General features: G+C 42.5%; 1 long non-coding RNA gene across 1 annotated transcript; it reads right to left on the reverse strand.

Moving 5' to 3' along the window:
- Positions 1–14,668: 14,668 nt before the first annotated feature.
- Positions 14,669–15,525, reverse strand: LOC116374085 (uncharacterized). Its single transcript, XR_004209900.1, has 3 exons — positions 15,334–15,525; positions 15,129–15,214; positions 14,669–14,847 (listed from the first exon to the last, which is right to left on the reverse strand). It is a non-coding gene; the product is annotated as an uncharacterized LOC116374085 (long non-coding RNA).
- Between the last annotated feature and the right edge of the window lie 1,996 nt (positions 15,526–17,521).

Raw genomic sequence — 17,521 nt, forward strand, 5'->3', positions numbered from 1 at the left:
TAGGGGAGAAATCTTATAGAATACACTCAGACGTATTAAAATTACTATGACCACTTTGATGGTAAACCCCAGTTCAGACTGAAAACAGGACATGCCTCCATATGGTCCATAACACCACAGGAATATTCTATCAGCCATTCCGCTGTTCTTTAACATGCTAACTAACACTCAAGGTCTTCCATGTTCGCAAAGAAGACACCAGACCAGACTATTCATGTGTCCTCTCCCTTCCCTTTTATTGCCAACTGGTGATGTTGTACAGTGCCTTGTGAAAGTATTCGGCCCCCTTGAACTTTGCGACCATTTGCCACATTTCAGGCTTCAAACATAAAGATAGAAAACTATATTTTTTTGTGAAGAATCAACAACAAGTGGGACACAATCATGAAGTGGAACGACATTTATTGGATATTTCTAACTTTTTTTTTAATCAAGAACTGAAAAATTGGGCGTGCAAAATTATTCAGCCCCTTTACTTTCAGTGCAGCAAACTCTCTCCAGAAGTTCAGTGAGGATCTCTGAATGATCCAATGTTGACCTAAATGACTAATTATGATAAATACAATCCACCTGTGTGTAATCAAGTCTCCGTATAAATGCACCTGCACTGTGATAGTCTCAGAGGTCCGTTAAAAGCGCAGAGAGCATCATGAAGAACAAGGAACACACCAGGCAGGTCCGAGATACTGTTGTGAAGAAGTTTAAAGCCGGATTTGGATACAAAAAGATTTCCCAAGCTTTAAACATCCCAAGGAGCATTGTGCAAGCGATAATATTGAAATGGAAGGAGTATCAGACCACTGAAAATCTACCAAGACCTGGCCGTCCCTCTAAACTTTCAGCTCATACAAGGAGAAGACTGATCAGAGATGCAGCCAAGAGGCCCATGATCAATCTGGATGAACTGCAGAGATCTACAGCTGAGGTGGGAGACTCTGTCCATAGGACAACAATCAGTCGTATATTGCACAAATCTGGCCTTTATGGAAGAGTGGCAAGAAGAAAGCCATTTCTTAAAGATATCCATAAAAAGTGTCGTTTAAAGTTTGCCACAAGCCACCTGGGAGACACACCAAACATGTGGAAGAAGGTGCTCTGGTCAGATGAAACCAAAATTGAACTTTTTGGCAACAATGCAAAACGTTATGTTTGGCGTAAAAGCAACACAGCTCATCACCCTGAACACAACATCCCCACTGTCAAACATGGTGGTGGCAGCATCATGGTTTGGGCCTGCTTTTCTTCAGCAGGGACAGGGAAGATGGTTAAAATTGATGGGAAGATGGATGGAGCCAAATACAGGACCATTCTGGAAGAATGTCTGCAAAAGACCTGAGACTGGGACGGAGATTTGTCTTTCAACAAGACAATGATCCAAAACATAAAGCAAAATCTACAATGGAATGGTTCAAAAATAAACATATCCAGGTGTTAGAATGGCCAAGTCAAAGTCCAGACCTGAATCCAATCGAGAATCTGTGGAAAGAACTGAAAACTGCTGTTCACAAATGCTCTCCATCCAACCTCACTGAGCTCGAGCTGTTTTGCAAGGAGGAATGGGAAAACATTTCAGTCTCTCGATGTGCAAAACTGATAGAGACATACCCCAAGCGACTTACAGCTGTAATCGCAGGAAAAGGTGGCGCTACAAAGTATTAACTTAAGGGGGCTGAATAATTTTGCACGCCCAATTTTTCAGTTTTTGATTTGTTAAAAAAGTTTGAAATATCCAATAAATGTCGTTCCACTTCATGATTGTGTCCCACTTGTTGTTGATTCTTCACAAAAAAATACAGTTTTATATCTTTATGTTTGAAGCCTGAAATGTGGCAAAAGGTCGCAAAGTTCAAGGGGGCCGAATACTTTCGCAAGGCACTGTATGTTAATAAATGGTTGGAAATAGCTGTACACTTTAACCATAAAAGTGTGCACAGGTGCTTGATGAAATATCAATGTATCTCTTGGTACAAACGAGATTTCCAAGCCACAACAACAGCAATTAATAATGGCTTAGTTTACACTTAGCATTTTATTTCTTAGCATTTCTTCTTTATTTCTTCAATTTCATGAAACCATGTGTGATGTAATTTCTACTGCTACTTTCCCCGTCCTTGGCATCTTCAGGTATGAACTGGGAAAGGATTACTAATGCAGCACCCATCAATCCTCCTCAATGGCTCACAATTAAACCCCACAATGGCTTTAAATAAAAGCTGACATATGAAAACAGGCAGAGGCCGGGATCCTCATCATCAGAAGCATTATTCTCTAATGTTTCCACCCTGGGCTGGTTTTAAATCATTACAGACCATTTTGTAATGGAGATGATTCTCTTTATTGAGAAGGGCAAGAGCAGAACCCCTGTGGCTCTGTTCTCTCTGTTCAGAGGAGTCACCTTTTCCATTAGAGAAAGAGATAGACGTTGCTGATGGGCAGTGGGTCTGGAGCTCAGCGAGCGAGAGAGCGAGAGAGAGAGAGAGAGAGAGAGAGAGAGAGAGAGCGAGAGAGCGAGAGAGCGAGAGAGAGGGGGGGAGCTAGAGAGACAGAGAGAGAAGCTACAAGCTCAGAACTACAGTAAGAAACAAGTTGGCATGGTAGATATCACTAATCACATGATCTCTCTCTCTCTCTACCCTTAAAGCCAGTCATATTTCTTCCACAGATGCTATTCATCACTGGTCTTGGGATATGTCCAATAGGAACAAATTGACAAAGGCATGCAACCTGGACTGAGGGGGAGATATAACATAGTAAATGAAAATCCTGGACACTCAAATTAGTATGATATGTTACGTTTGGTATGATATGTATTCATTTGTGGATGTCCATCATCCATTTTGTAGGATATGATACAAATTACAATTTGTATGATATGTTACAAATTACAATTCTTATGCTGTTACAAATTGCAATTTGTTGTGGTTAACGTTAGCTAGGTGGCTAACGTTAGCTAGGCTAGGGGTTAGGATTAAGGGTTATATAATAGGGTTGAGGTTAAGAGTTAGGTTAAAGGGTTAAGGTTAGGGGAAGGGTTAGCTAAAAAGCTATATAGCTGCAAAGTAGCTAAAAAGTAATAATTAGTTGCAAAGTCGTTAATTAGCTAAAATAAAGTTGTCCGTGATGAGATTCGTACAGGTTTTTGCCATCCAGTCTTATGTAAACATACCAAACATAACATATATTTCTAATTTGAGTGTCCCAGATTTTTGTTTACTATGTTACGTCTAGTCTATGAGAACAGCCTGGACAACGGCATCCTCAGAACACAGGAGGGCATGTTCATCGAATCAGGCCTTAGGGAGTCCAATCTATCTATCTACCTTTATACAAAATGTTGTTGTTCATGGTACTGCTGTTGATGTGTTCTTAGTAGATGCCGGTGTGAATGTGAAAAACAAACTGTGATATAGAAAGCTACTTGACACAGGTCAAAGCCTGTTCACTACTCATTGCCAATATAATGTAGGATGTGCACATTGGCACATTGATTCTGCTGTCAGGTAAAAATGTTGTTTGAGATATAAGATATCTACAATAATGTTACACACTATACTAAATCACTCCACACATCCTGTTTCTCAGAGGAAGGGCAGACTGCAACCATCAGGAAGAGCCTTGGCCACTCCTTGCCTCCATGCTCACAACACCCATCTCACTGAATGACACTGAACAGATACTATGGAGGGGGAAGAAGCATGAAGGAGCAAGAGCTGTCAGAATGCCAGCATGGCCGGGGAATCACTCTCTAATTTCCCTCCCGGCTTTTTTTGTGCTCGGGTGTTCCTGTGAAACAGTAGGGGGTGTGGATCCCAAAACCTTCGCCACACATGCCTTAGATCGTCAGGCCCACGTGAGGTCACAGCTCCTGGCACGTGGCGAGGTTCCTAGGCACGTCACGAAATGTGCGAAACTTTTGGGTCAGACTGACGAGCCCCCTGAAAGAAACAAAGGGTTATTTTATTTCCCTTTCCTTTGTTATTTCTCTTATTCTAATATTTGCTGAAGCTGATACATTCAAGGGCCGTAATGGAGACCAGAGCCAAGCATTGACAGCACAGGAGAGGGAGAGGAGGGGAGGCGGAAGGGACAGGATTCAGGCTTCTCATCCAGAGGTAGATACAAACAATGTGGTTGATCCAAATCACACAGATTCCTCAAACATGTGAAATATATCCTGACAGTTCTACTCATGTGGTCATAGTCAGAGTATAGTTAGTCTCATTGACTCCCCACATAACTTGCTGAAAGGGTATTTGAGAAACAGCCGAGGAATCCATAACAAAGACTGAAGGGCAGAACGCCAGCCAACATGTATCTCAGTGGGAGACATTCATTGTTTTCCTTTCAAGGTCAAAATTGTCCTAGATGAATCACCTCACACACACACACACTGAAGGGCCGAACGCCAGCCAACAGTTATTTATCAACATTCACTCAAAAACACACTCTCTCTGGTTCTCCCAACAGCTTTAGCAAATCCAACTTAAGGCTGGAAGCTGAGCTCCCACAAAGTTTAGCAAACTAGCTTTGGGATGATTCAGAGCTTGGATCAGGATAGGGGCTGGAGAATCTCGACATCCCCTGTCCACAATCTCTCACCCCCTGGTTGATGACCCTGGATCCAGTCAGCTTCCAGCTGAGCCGTTGCTGTGGTAACAGACTGTTGTGTTTTAAAGGCCTTGCGTTTTCCAACACTCAGAGAATGTATTCTTTATGATTGTGATGTTGTGTTCTCCCGCATGCCCCCCCTGTTGTTTCTGTTTAAATCAGATGGAGGGGGGTGGGGGGAGGCATCTATCTGGCTTGAATGTGATGTCATGTATACATGAATCTACAGAACAACTCACATGTGAAAACATGATTTTCATGTGAAAACAAGTGTTTGTGGAACACTTCACATGTGAAATGAATGTGTTATGATTCAACGTTGTTTCCACATTTCAATTAACTTTAAAACGTAGAATAGTTTCTAACCGACTGATGCAAAATAGAAGCATCCAGTCTGTCGCTATTTGCAGTCCAGCCAAGGTGCATGTTCCTAATGAAGGCTCAAAGTCTGAACTGTTTTTAATCATTTTAGTGGGCAAAATGTTTAGCAGTTCTCTAAGAATGTACCCCTAAATTAGCCTTATGAAACAAATGAACCTTGAATTATTGAAATTAGACATACATAAGTGACAGTGAATATGCTAAAAAGCTTTTCATAAACATCTCGATTTATCTGCACATTAATGAGGAAGACTGGTGAAGTTTAGATGGACTGTTCCACTGCCATAATAAATCCCCCTTCAGAGGAAGAGTTTGGCGCCACCGCATGGCAGTTGAAGGTAGACACAGAGGCTGCGTCAAAACAAAAATATAACTGTATTTGTCACATGCTTCGTAAACAACAGGTGTAGACTAACAGTGAAATGCTTACTTATCAGTACCGGTACGTGGGTAAAATCACTGGTGAAGCCAAGCCCCCAGCAAAAGAAAGCCACATTTCAACATGTGTTGTGATAATTGCTAGTTTGCTCTATAACCTGTTGATTCATTGTCCTTGCGACCGTGATATATAAGCATAAAGGCCGAGACAATAAGACAAAGTGGCAGAATAAATTCAACCACACATTTGTTTTATCACAAAACCGTATAGCTCTGTCCAATGAAGTCCACAAAGCATATTGCGTGTACCACTAGAGATTCTGGGGTTCGAGTCCAGGCTCTGTTGCAGCTGGCTGTGGCGGAGCACAATTTGGCCGGCAGGGATGTCCTTGTGTGGCTGGCCGGGCGCAGTGCATGCTCGTCAGGTGTACGGTGTTTCCTCCGACACATTGGTGTGGCTGGATTCCGGGTTAAGTGGGCATTGTGTCAAGAAGCAGTGCGGCTTGGCTGGGTTGTGTTTCGGAGGAGGCACCGGTCTCGGACTTCGCCTCTCCTGAGTCCGTATGGGAGTTGCAGCGATGAGATAAGACTGTGACTACCATGTAATTGGGGGAAAAAAAGGTCTAAAAATGTAAAACAGGAGCTGCCTCCACTATTCCAGCAAAACTTAAATATTTGAACATCATCAAATCACCTCTGCTGAGTCTAATACAGTGTCAACTAGAATATACCAAAACAATTTAATCCAATCAATGTAAGCTAAATATGTTGTGGCTGCCAATGGTTCTGATTTCTGTGTGAGTAAAAGTAGAAAAACATGTTGACTCACCCTAACTGTTACTTGTAGAGAAACGCCAATTCCATCCTCCTCTTTCATGTTGAGAAAACTATCTATCACTCTGTCATACAGTACATGCTTTAATTTTTTGTTGGCCTAGGCTACCTGGTTTCCATTCGTGGGCAACATTAGCGAGTTAAAACATTAGCCTCCTACTTCTAACGTTACTGTAGCTACATATTGAACTTCCATCCTCTCAGGCCAGGGGCACAACAATGTATGTATTAATGGTTGGATCAGAATCTCCATTATAATCATTGGCTAGTACAGAGAATTAAGTAAAAGCACAAGGCCAAATCACTATCTCCAACCATGGCTAATTTAGGAAAGGGCATTTTTTTGTTAGCTAGCCACGAGAAGCAACAATTCAAGTTTTTCCGTCAATGACGTATGCTCTCAATGGGACTTGATAGGAGTAAACCAAAATCCAATCTGGCCTTGCTTGACACTTTTTTTTGGTGGGCCAGGACCACTCATAGTTGAGCTCGCTTAGCTCAACGCTAATTGTTTTATACTTTTTTATACTTTTTTTGTGCTTCACTTGTCTTCAATGCTACGGGCAGCAACAATGTCGTACTCCTTTGGACCAGACAGAATGAGATAGATGGCGTACACGTAGAGAGACAGAGGGCGCTCTTTTGCTCGCTAGGATGCTTTCTCCTTTGAGATACATTATTTTTATTGTGGGGGAAGCCTGGCTTCTCTTGGCATCCATGAATACAAAATAGTGATAGAAGGAATAAATGCATAGTGTCATGCATACTTAAATGATTTGAGACTTACTAATGGTGTGAATGTGCTACACCCCGGGGTACCAGTAAGGAGATATCCTAACTGTCATATATAGTGACAATATCATTCATTGCCTGTTGACAATATCATTCAATCCGGCCCAGATGCAAACCTTCGCAATGACCTATTCCAAAACAGACTATGGGAGGCGCACATTACTACATAGAGTCATGACTACACGGAACTCTATTCCACATCAGGTAACTGATTCAAGCAATAGAATAAGAAAACCAGATAAAAATAAACCTTATGGAACAGCTGGGACTGTACAGAGACACACACAGGTACAGACAAATGGACACACACACACACAAACTCTAGCTCACGCACTCTACACACACGTACATTGTAATATTGTTGTACGGTGGTATTATACATTTTGCATTGTAGATATGTAGTGGTATAATAATGTTATATGATGTACTGTTTTAAATGTTGTTTTATGTGTAATGTAAGTGTCTTAATGTGTTAGGATCTCAGGAAGAGGCTAATGGGGATCCTTAATAAATACAAATATTTTTATTTTTATTTTCTGGAGAAAAAAAACGACATGGAAATGACTCAAACCAAATCTAAACTGTGTTGTATTGATAATGGACCTACATTTATAGTCTCTTCACTCTGCCCAGCTTGATAAAAGTCAAATAAAACCTAGACAGTCAGGGAGCCTGGAATATTCAAAAAGCACTGGACAGAGGACTATTTCTAGCAAATGTTGACTACGAGGAAGTATAATATCTAAAATACAATGTGTGTCATCGCTGTCAGCTCACCTGACAGGTAGTCTCCATCCTGAGTCTTCTGTGAGCCGGATGGTACCGCAATCCAATCAAGGGACTCAGAATCACCTTTATTCACCAAATACTTGGAATTTGACTGAGTGACATGGTGTTAATAAAACTAACAGAATATACAGACGGATACTAAACAAACATAATACATATGGACAATTTATATACAGTCTTGAAGGAGTTCCCTGTCACAACGTAGCCCTTTGGGGTGTATATCATGGCTCCCCCCTCTCTCACTCTCATCACAAACTTCATGACTTTACAACAGGTCATAAATTCCTGTCAGAGACTCTCTCCCCCTATGGAACCCCCTATTCAACTCCTAATCCCCAAAATTGGACAACGAAACATTATTTAGATTTTTGAGAATGTGGGAATGGTCCGTGGGTATTTAAAGAACAATCCTGTTGAAGTTTTTTATTTTGTGACATCTGTCACGATCGTCGTATTGAGGAGACCAAAGCGCAGCGTGGTGTGAATGCATACTTTAATGGATGGACGAAAAACACGAAGTACACTCAAACAAACAAACAAACAAACAAACAAAAGACTGCTAAAGAAACACTGTGCTAACAAGCAACATAACATAGACAATAACCCATGAACCACAATACAAAACAGGCTACATAAATATGGTTCCCAATCAGAGACAACGACAAACACCTGCCACTGATTGAGAACCATATCAGGCCAAAACACATAGAAACAGACTAACTAGACATGCAACATAGAATGCCCACTCATATCACACCATGACCAAGCAAAAGATAGAAACAAACAACTAAAATAATGGTCATAAGTGTCACAACATCAGGAAGTACAGTAGCACAGAATTAAGGTGGCTTTGGAAGTGTACATTTCTCAGTTACTAGTTTTCTACCTGAATATTGTGTAAAATATATGATTGAATATGTAACTATTTGTGAGAAGATGTAATGTCATGTTGGCCTCCTAAACAAGATAATTGTTTAGTTATAAAGTTTTAACTAGTCAGTCAGTGGCCACACCCCCATGAGCCCAGACATTACGTAGGCATCATAGAACCACCCCTTCTTCCACAGAGTATAAAACCAACTTCCTGCAAAATATACATGAAGTCAAAGAATGCCGGGACATAGTCCCCACGTTGGAATGGCTACAATTCTATAGGCCACGGAGATCATACAGCTGTAGTTTTGGCTACACGGCTGGAAATGGTTAAACTCTGAGACTATCGATCACTACAGAATAAGAACAAATCTAAGACGTATAATTACTAGTATGCAGCTAGAAATTCTGTAAGTCTAGTACGAGAATACCGACAACAACTGAAACATCTATTCTAAGAACAAGCCTGACGCATCCATTACAATAGACACTATCCAGAGCCATGGAGAAAGCTACAACCACAAAGGACATTGTGACTTCTGGGGAAGTTAACCAGAGACTCTCTGATGAACTGACTCACCAGCAGACGGACAAGCGATTCCAACAGAGAAGACAACAATGACATACGGGCATTAATATATACATTGCAATTATTCTGGAATGAGCGGCCATTCATGTGCAAAGGATTAGCATTTCAATTAATATAATTATTATCTGAGTGTAGTGAATCCATTTAGTCTTTCCCGCTCTTTCTCAGTCCACACCCCTTTTCTTCGGCTTTGTCCACTAGGGACATGTTCTTTGTATAATGTGGTAACCCAAGTATCTACTGTTTGTTTGTTATGTAATTCTGTGTGATTATTTAGTTAGTGAATAAATAATTAAGCCAATTTGTATGTCGCTGATTCATGATTTAGGCTAGAGTTTGTGCAGATATCCAAGGGTTTGCGACGTTCAGTTTTTAAAAATGTTTTACCTTTATTTTACTAGGCAAGTCAGTTAAGAACAAATTCTTATTTTCAATGACTGGCTAGGAACAGTGGGTTAACTGCCTGTTCTGGGGCAGAACAACAGATCTGTACCTTGTCAGCTCAGGGATTCGAACTTGCAACTTTTCGGTTACTAGTCCAACGCTCTAACCACTAGGCTACCCTGCCGCCCCAGTAATGAGAACTGAGGAGAAAATAATAACTAATTGATAGACTGGAATTAATTAGATATTATAATATCTGAAGAGTCATATTCAGAAAGTTATGACTGTAAATCTCAACATTTTCCATGGTGCCCAGACTTCCTAGTTAATTCCTGTTTACATGATTAGTTTAATCCCGTAATAAATCAAATCAAATTTTATTTGTCACATACACATGGTTAGCAGATGTCAATGCGAGTGTAGCGAAATTCTTGTGCTTCTAGTTCCGACAATGCAGTAATAACCAATGAGTAATCTAACCTAACAATTTCACAGCAACTACCTTATACACACAAGTGTAAAGGGATGAAGAATATGTACAGTGCCTTGCGAAAGTTTTCGGCCCCCTTGAACTTTGCGACCTTTTGCCACATTTCAGGCTTCAAACATAAAGATATAAAACTGTATTTTTTTGTGAAGAATCAACAACAAGTGGGACACAATCATGAAGTGGAACGACATTTATTGGATATTTCAAACTTTTTTAACAAATCAAAAACTGAAAAATTGGGCGTGCAAAATTATTCAGCCCCCTTAAGTTAATACTTTGTAGTGCCACCTTTTGCTGCGATTACAGCTGTAAGTCGCTTGGGGTATGTCTCTATATGTTTTGCACATCGAGAGACTGAAATTTTTTCCCATTCCTCCTTGCAAAACAGCTCGAGCTCAGTGAGGTTGGATGGAGAGCATTTGTGAACAGCAGTTTTCAGTTCTTTCCACAGATTCTCGATTGGATTCAGGTCTGGACTTTGACTTGGCCATTCTAACACCTGGATATGTTTATTTTTGAACCATTCCATTGTAGATTTTGCTTTATGTTTTGGATCATTGTCTTGTTGGAAGACAAATCTCCGTCCCACTCTCAGGTCTTTTGCAGACTCCATCAGGTTTTCTTCCAGAATGTATTTGGCTCCATCCATCTTCCCATCAATTTTAACCATCTTCCCTGTCCCTGCTGAAGAAAAGCAGGCCCAAACCATGATGCTGCCACCACCATGTTTGACAGTGGGGATGGTGTGTTCAGGGTGATGAGCTGTGTTGCTTTTACGCCAAACATAACGTTTTGCATTGTTGCCAAAAAGTTCAATTTTGGTTTCATCTGACCAGAGCACCTTCTTCCACATGTTTGGTGTGTCTCCCAGGTGGCTTGTGGCAAACTTTAAATGACACTTTTTATGGATATCTTTAAGAAATGGCTTTCTTCTTGCCACTCTTCCATAAAGGCCAGATTTGTGCAATGTACGACTGATTGTTGTCCTATGGACAGAGTCTCCCACCTCAGCTGTAGATCTCTGCAGTTCATCCAGAGTGATCATGGGCCTCTTGGCTGCATCTCTGATCAGTCTTCTCCTTGTATGAGCTGAAAGTTTAGAGGGACGGCCAGGTCTTGGTAGATTTGCAGTGGTCTGATACTCCTTCCATTTCAATATTATCGCTTGCACAGTGCTCCTTGGGATGTTTAAAGCTTGGGAAATCTTTTTGTATCCAAATCCGGCTTTAAACTTCTTCACAACAGTATCTCGGACCTGCCTGGTGAGTTCCTTGTTCTTCATGATGCTCTCTGCGCTTTTAACGGACCTCTGAGACTATCACAGTGCAGGTGCATTTATACGGAGACTTGATTACACACAGGTGGATTGTATTTATCATAATTAGTCATTTAGGTCAACATTGGATCATTCAGAGATCCTCACTGAACTTCTGGAGAGAGTTTGCTGCACTGAAAGTAAAGGGGCTGAATAATTTTGCACGCCCAATTTCAGTTTTTGATTTGTTAAAAAAGTTTGAAATATCCAATAAATGTCGTTCCACTTCATGATTGTGTCCCACTTGTTGATTCTTCACAAAAAAATACAGTTTTATATCTTTATGTTTGAAGCCTGAAATGTGGCAAAAGGTCGCAAAGTTCAAGGGGGCCGAATACTTTCGCAAGGCACTGTACATAAAAATACATATGAATGAGTGTGGTACAGAACGGCACAGGCAAGATGCAGTAGATGGTATAGAGTACAGTATATACATATGAGATGAGTAATGTAGTGTATGTAAACATTATATTAAGTGGCATTGTTTAAAGTGGCTATACATAAATTTTTCCATTATTAAAGTGGCTGGAGTTGAGGCAGTATGATGGCAGCAGCCACTCAATGTTGGTGGTGGCTGTTAAACAGTCTGATGGCATTGTGATAGAGGCTGTTTTTCAGTCTCTCATTCTCTGCTTTGATGCACCTGTACCGACCTTGCCTTCTGGATGATAACGGGGTGAACAGGCAGTGGCTCGGGTGGTTGTTGTCCTTGATGATCTTTATGGCCTTCCTGTGACATTGGGTGGTGTAGGTGTCCTGGAGGGCAGGTAGTTTGCCCCCGGTGATGCATTGTGCAGACCTCACTACCCTCTGGAGAGCCTTACGGTTGTGGGCGGAGCAGTTGCCGTACCAGGCGGTGATACAGGGTTTCTAGCTTGATGACGAGTTTGGAGGGTACTATGGTGTTAAATGCAGAGCTATCGTCGATGAACAGCATTCTCACATAGGTATTCCTCTTGTCCAAATGGGTTAGGGCAGTGTGCAGTGTGGTTGCGCTTGCGTTGTCTGTGAACCTATTGGAGCGGTAAGCAAATTGGAGTGGGTCTATGGTGTCAGGTAGGGTGGAGTTGATATGGTCCTTGAATAGTCTCTTAAAGCACTTCATGATGACGGAAGTGAGTGCTACGGGGCGGTAGTCGTTTAGCTCAGTTACCTTAGCTTTCTTGAGAACAGGAACAATGGTGGCCCTCTTGAAGCATGTGCGGACAGCAGCAGATTGAATTGAGATTCTACTTTGTCTCTGTACTGGCGCATCAACCACCCGAGCCACTGCCTGTTCACCCCGCTGTCATCCAGAAGGCGAGGTCAGTACAGGTGCATCAAAGCTGGGACCGAGAGACTGAAAAACAGCTTCTATCTCAAGGCCATCAGACTGTTAAACAGCCACCACTAACATTGAGTGGCTACTGCCAACATACTGTCAATGACACTGACTCTACTCCAGCCACTTTAATCATGGGAATTGATGGGAAATGATGTAAATATATCACTAGCCACTTTAAACAATGCTACCTTATATAATGTTACTTACCCTACATTATTCATCTCATATGCATACGTAGATACTGTACTCTATATCATCGACTGCATCCTTATGTAATACATGTATCACTAGCCACTTTAACTATGCCACTTGGTTTACACACTCATCTCATATGTATATACTGTACTCGATATCATCTACTGTATCTTGCCTATGCTGCTCTGTACCATCACTCATTCATATATCCTTATGTACATATTCTATATCCCCTTACACTCTGTATAAGACAGCAGTTTTTTGGGGGGAATTGTTAGTTAGATTACTTGTTCGTTATTACTGCATTGTCGGAACTAGAAGCACAAGCATTTCGCTACACTCGCATTAACATCTGCTAACCATGTGTATGTGACAAATAAATTTGATTTGATTGGATAAGGATTGATTGAATATGTCCGTAAACACACCAGCCAGCTGGTCTGCGCATGCTCTGAGGACTCGGCTGGGGATGCCGTCTGGGCCTGCAGCCTTGCGAGGGTTAACATGTTTAAATGTTTTACTCACATTGGCAACAGTGAAGGAGAGTCCGCCGGTTTTGGTAGCAGGCCGTGTCAGTGGCACTGTATTGTCCTCAAAGCGAGCAAAGAAGTTGTTTAGTCTGTCTGGGAGCAAGCCATCCTGGTCCGCGATGGGGCTGGTTTTCTTTTTGTAATCCGTGATTGACTGACGACCCTGCAACATACCTCTTGTGTCTGAGTCATTGAATTGCGACTCTACTTTGTCTCTATACTGACACTTAGCTTGTTTGATTGCCTTGCGGAGGGAGTAGCTACACAGTTTATATTCGGTCATGTTTCAAGTCACCTTGCCCTAGTTAATTAAACCTAGAGAACTGATTTGATATAAATAATAGTCCAGACACGACATCCCACATATGCTGAGCACTTGTCGGTTGCCTTTCCTTCACTCTGCGGTCCAACTCATCCCAAACCATCTCAATCGGGTTGAGGTCGGGAGGCCAGATCATCTAATGCAGCACTCCATCACTCTCCTTAGTCAAATAGCCCTTACAAAGGCTGGAGGTGTGTTGTGTCATTGTTCTGTTGAAAAACAAATGATAATCCCACCAAGCGGAAATCAGATGGGATGGCGTATCGCTGCAGAATGCTGTGGTAGCCATGATGGATAAGTGTCTGATAGGTGAGAATTGTCTGTTAATTGAATGATTAGAATATTCCACCCTGAAACATATAAATGTATGGAATTGATTAGAATGTATGAAATCATAATCAATAAATGTGTAGTCCTAGTCAGAATTAGGGTAAAACAATATGTCTTTATGGTATTTTACATAATTCTCTTATCAGTGTCCGTTGAATTATAAGTAAATCACAGACAGTGTCACCAGCAAAGTACCCAAACACCATCACACCGTTCCCCCAACATGTCCAGCATGTCCCCCAGCATGTCCCCCATGTCCCCCAGCATGTCCAGCATGTCCAGCATGTCCCCCAGCATGTCCAGCATGTCCACCAGCATGTCCAGCATGTCCCCCAGCATGTCCAGCATGTCCAGTATGTCCCCCAGCATGTCCAGCATGTCCCCCAGCATGTCCCCCAGCATGTCCAGCATGTCCAGCATATCCCACAGCATGTCCAGCATGTCCCCGAGCATGTCCAGCATGTCCCCCAGCATGTCCCCCAGCATGTCCCCCAGCATGTCCCCCAGCATGTCCAGCATGTCCAGAATGTCCCCCAGCATGTCCCCCAGCATGTCCAACATGTCCAGCATGTCCCCCAGGATGTCCAACATGTCCAGCATGTCCCCCAGGATGTCCAGCATGTCCCCCAGAGGCCACAGGTATCAGGAACCCCCAAAACATTGGCAGCTTGAAATCAAAGTTCCCCTTTGGATCGAGGGCAGCAAGCCAGCAACTGAGAGGTCAAATGAATGAGTTAGAGAGTGGGACTCTATGACAGACAATACAGAATGCCTGTTATTTGAAGAACGTGGTTTTAATCAAACCTGGTGGGTAGCATAAGTAAGAAACTATGGAGAAAAATTGATCTTTCATGATATACTCTATCTATATTTTTTACTTTAAAACTTCTCCAGGGTCTCTGTGAGGCTGGGAGAGAAACATAAAAACATTTGTTTACATGCACACACGCAGAGGCACACACATAAAATCAAACGTATGCAGAAACACAAATACCTCTGGACAGCGTCTCTCTCCTGTGTACTCTCCTCACTGGCATTCAGCAGCTGACTGATGGTAGTTATAGCTGCCAATGCGATGTCCTGCAACATGATCAAAACCAGGGGATGAACCTCAAGTGTTCAAATCACTGCAGTAACAACCTCACGTTTCTCTCCAGAACATGGCATAGTTCATGACTTGATTTCAAAACATCTTATACCTCTGTGATATTTGCAGACTTAAGCAGTGTGTTAGCGATCTGAGCTGCTGTGGTGATGTTGTCAGCTGACAGCTGATGTTTATGGTTGGTCAGGATCTGAGTACTGAAGGCTAACTGTAGTAAATCACCTGAACTGCTAGAGATCTGAATAGGAACAGAGAAGGATTTTTATTCATTTGATTTTACTAGAGCAAGACACTTGCAATGCCAGGGTTAAGGGTTCTTCTTCCGAAGAGGAGAGGCGAAAAGGATCAGAGGACCAATATGCGGCGTGGTAAGTGTCCATGGTTCTTTTAATATGTAAAATGTACACATGAACACTACAAAACGATAAACATGAAAAACCTAAACAGTCCTATCTGGTGCAGAGACAGAGACAGGAACAATCACCCACAAACACACAGTGAAACCCAGGCTACCTAAGTATGATTCTCAATCAGAGACAACTAATGACACCTGCCTCTGATTGAGAACCATACTAGGCCGAAACATAGAAATACCCAAATCATAGAAAAACAAACATAGACTGCCCACCCAACTCACGCCCTGACCATACTAAATAATGACAAAACAAAGGAAATAAAGGTCAGAACGTGACAGTACCAGTATCGAGTCAATGCATTGAGGTATGAGGTAGTTGAGTTGGTTTAGGTAATTGACCCAAAGAAAGAAGAACACTAAATCAAGACGGGTCATAAATCAGGATCATAAAAAATATGCCTATTGACTTACATTTCCTTGAATGTCACTGAGGGTTACTTCACACTGCAGAATGTGAGGGGGACCAAACATTGGAGAGCCGGTGTCATTCAAACATCTTGCTGAGGCTTCTGGTAAACCGGATGGAGGAAACAAGACAAAAAGAGAGTCAAGGTTTTGTTTTACCTAATACAAGATTAATTAGGATTGTAACAAAATAATAAAATGGTTTCATTTTAGGTGAATAAAAGTAATACCACTGGTTGTCTTCTCATCACACAACTCTTCTGAATAAGCAGACCAGCCAACCGGTGTTCTTAGGAAGGAAAAAGGACCAATGATGGTGGAATTGCAGAAATTCCCTATAGAAGTAAAATACATTTCAACATGCAAACATGAAATATACATTCTGAATGTGAGATCCAGGGTTAGCTATAGTATTGTAGTGGTGTGTACTGTGAATGTGAGATCCAGGGTTAGGTATAGTAGTGTAGTGGTGTGGACTGTGAATGTGAGATCCAGGGTTAGGTATAGTAGTGTAGTGGTGTGGACTGTGAATGTGAGATCCAGGGTTAGGTATAGTAATGTAGTGGTGTGGACTGTGAATGCGAGATCCAGGGTTAGGTATAGTAGTGTAGTGGTGTGTACTGTGAATGGTAGATCCAGGGTTAGCTATAGTAGTGTAGTGGTGTGGACTGTGAATGTGAGATCCAGGGTTAGCTATAGTAGTGTAGTGGTGTGTACTGTGAATGTACCATCTGAACAGGTCTCTCCAGTCCACTCATCAGGACAGATACAAACTTGACTCTGTAGCTTACCACCGTTGATACAGACCAGAGGAGGGGTGGTGGTCGAGGTGGTGGTCTGAGAGGTGGTGGGAGAGGTGATGGTGGTGGGAGAGGTGGTGGTGGGGATTGTAGGAGAGGCGGTGGTGGGAATTGTGGGAAAGGTTGTGGCGGGAGAGGTGGTGGTTGGGATTGTGGGAGAGGTGATGGTGGGAGAGGTGGTGGTGGGGGTGGTGGTGGGGGTGGTGGGAGAGATGGTGGTGGGAGAGGGTCTGGTGGGAGAGATGATGTTGGGGGTGGTGGTAGAGGTGGTCGGAGAGTTGGTGGTGGGAATTGTGGGAGAGGTGATGGTGGGAGAGGTGGTGGTGGGAAAGGGGATGGTGGGGTTGGTGGTAGAGATGGTGGGAGAGTGTGTGGTAGAGGTGGTGGTGGGAGAGCTGGTGGTGGGGGTGGTGGAAGAGATGGTGGGAGAGGGTCTGGTGGGAGAGGTGGGGGTGGGGGTGGTGGTAGAAGTTGTGGGAGAGTTGGTGGTGGGAAAAGTGGTGGTGGGAGAGGTAATTGGTCCACACACTATTGTGTTTGGAAGTGAAGTATGTTCAGTAGTTGAAATGTCGGTAGTTGGAATGTCAGTTGTTGGCATGTCGGTTGTTGGCGTGTCAGATGTCGGTGTGCCGGTTGATAGCGTGCCGGTATTTGGAATGTCG

The sequence above is a fragment of the Oncorhynchus kisutch genome, linkage group LG5 (genome assembly GCF_002021735.2).
Source record: "Oncorhynchus kisutch isolate 150728-3 linkage group LG5, Okis_V2, whole genome shotgun sequence".
NCBI classification, from domain to species: Eukaryota; Metazoa; Chordata; class Actinopteri; order Salmoniformes; family Salmonidae; genus Oncorhynchus; species Oncorhynchus kisutch.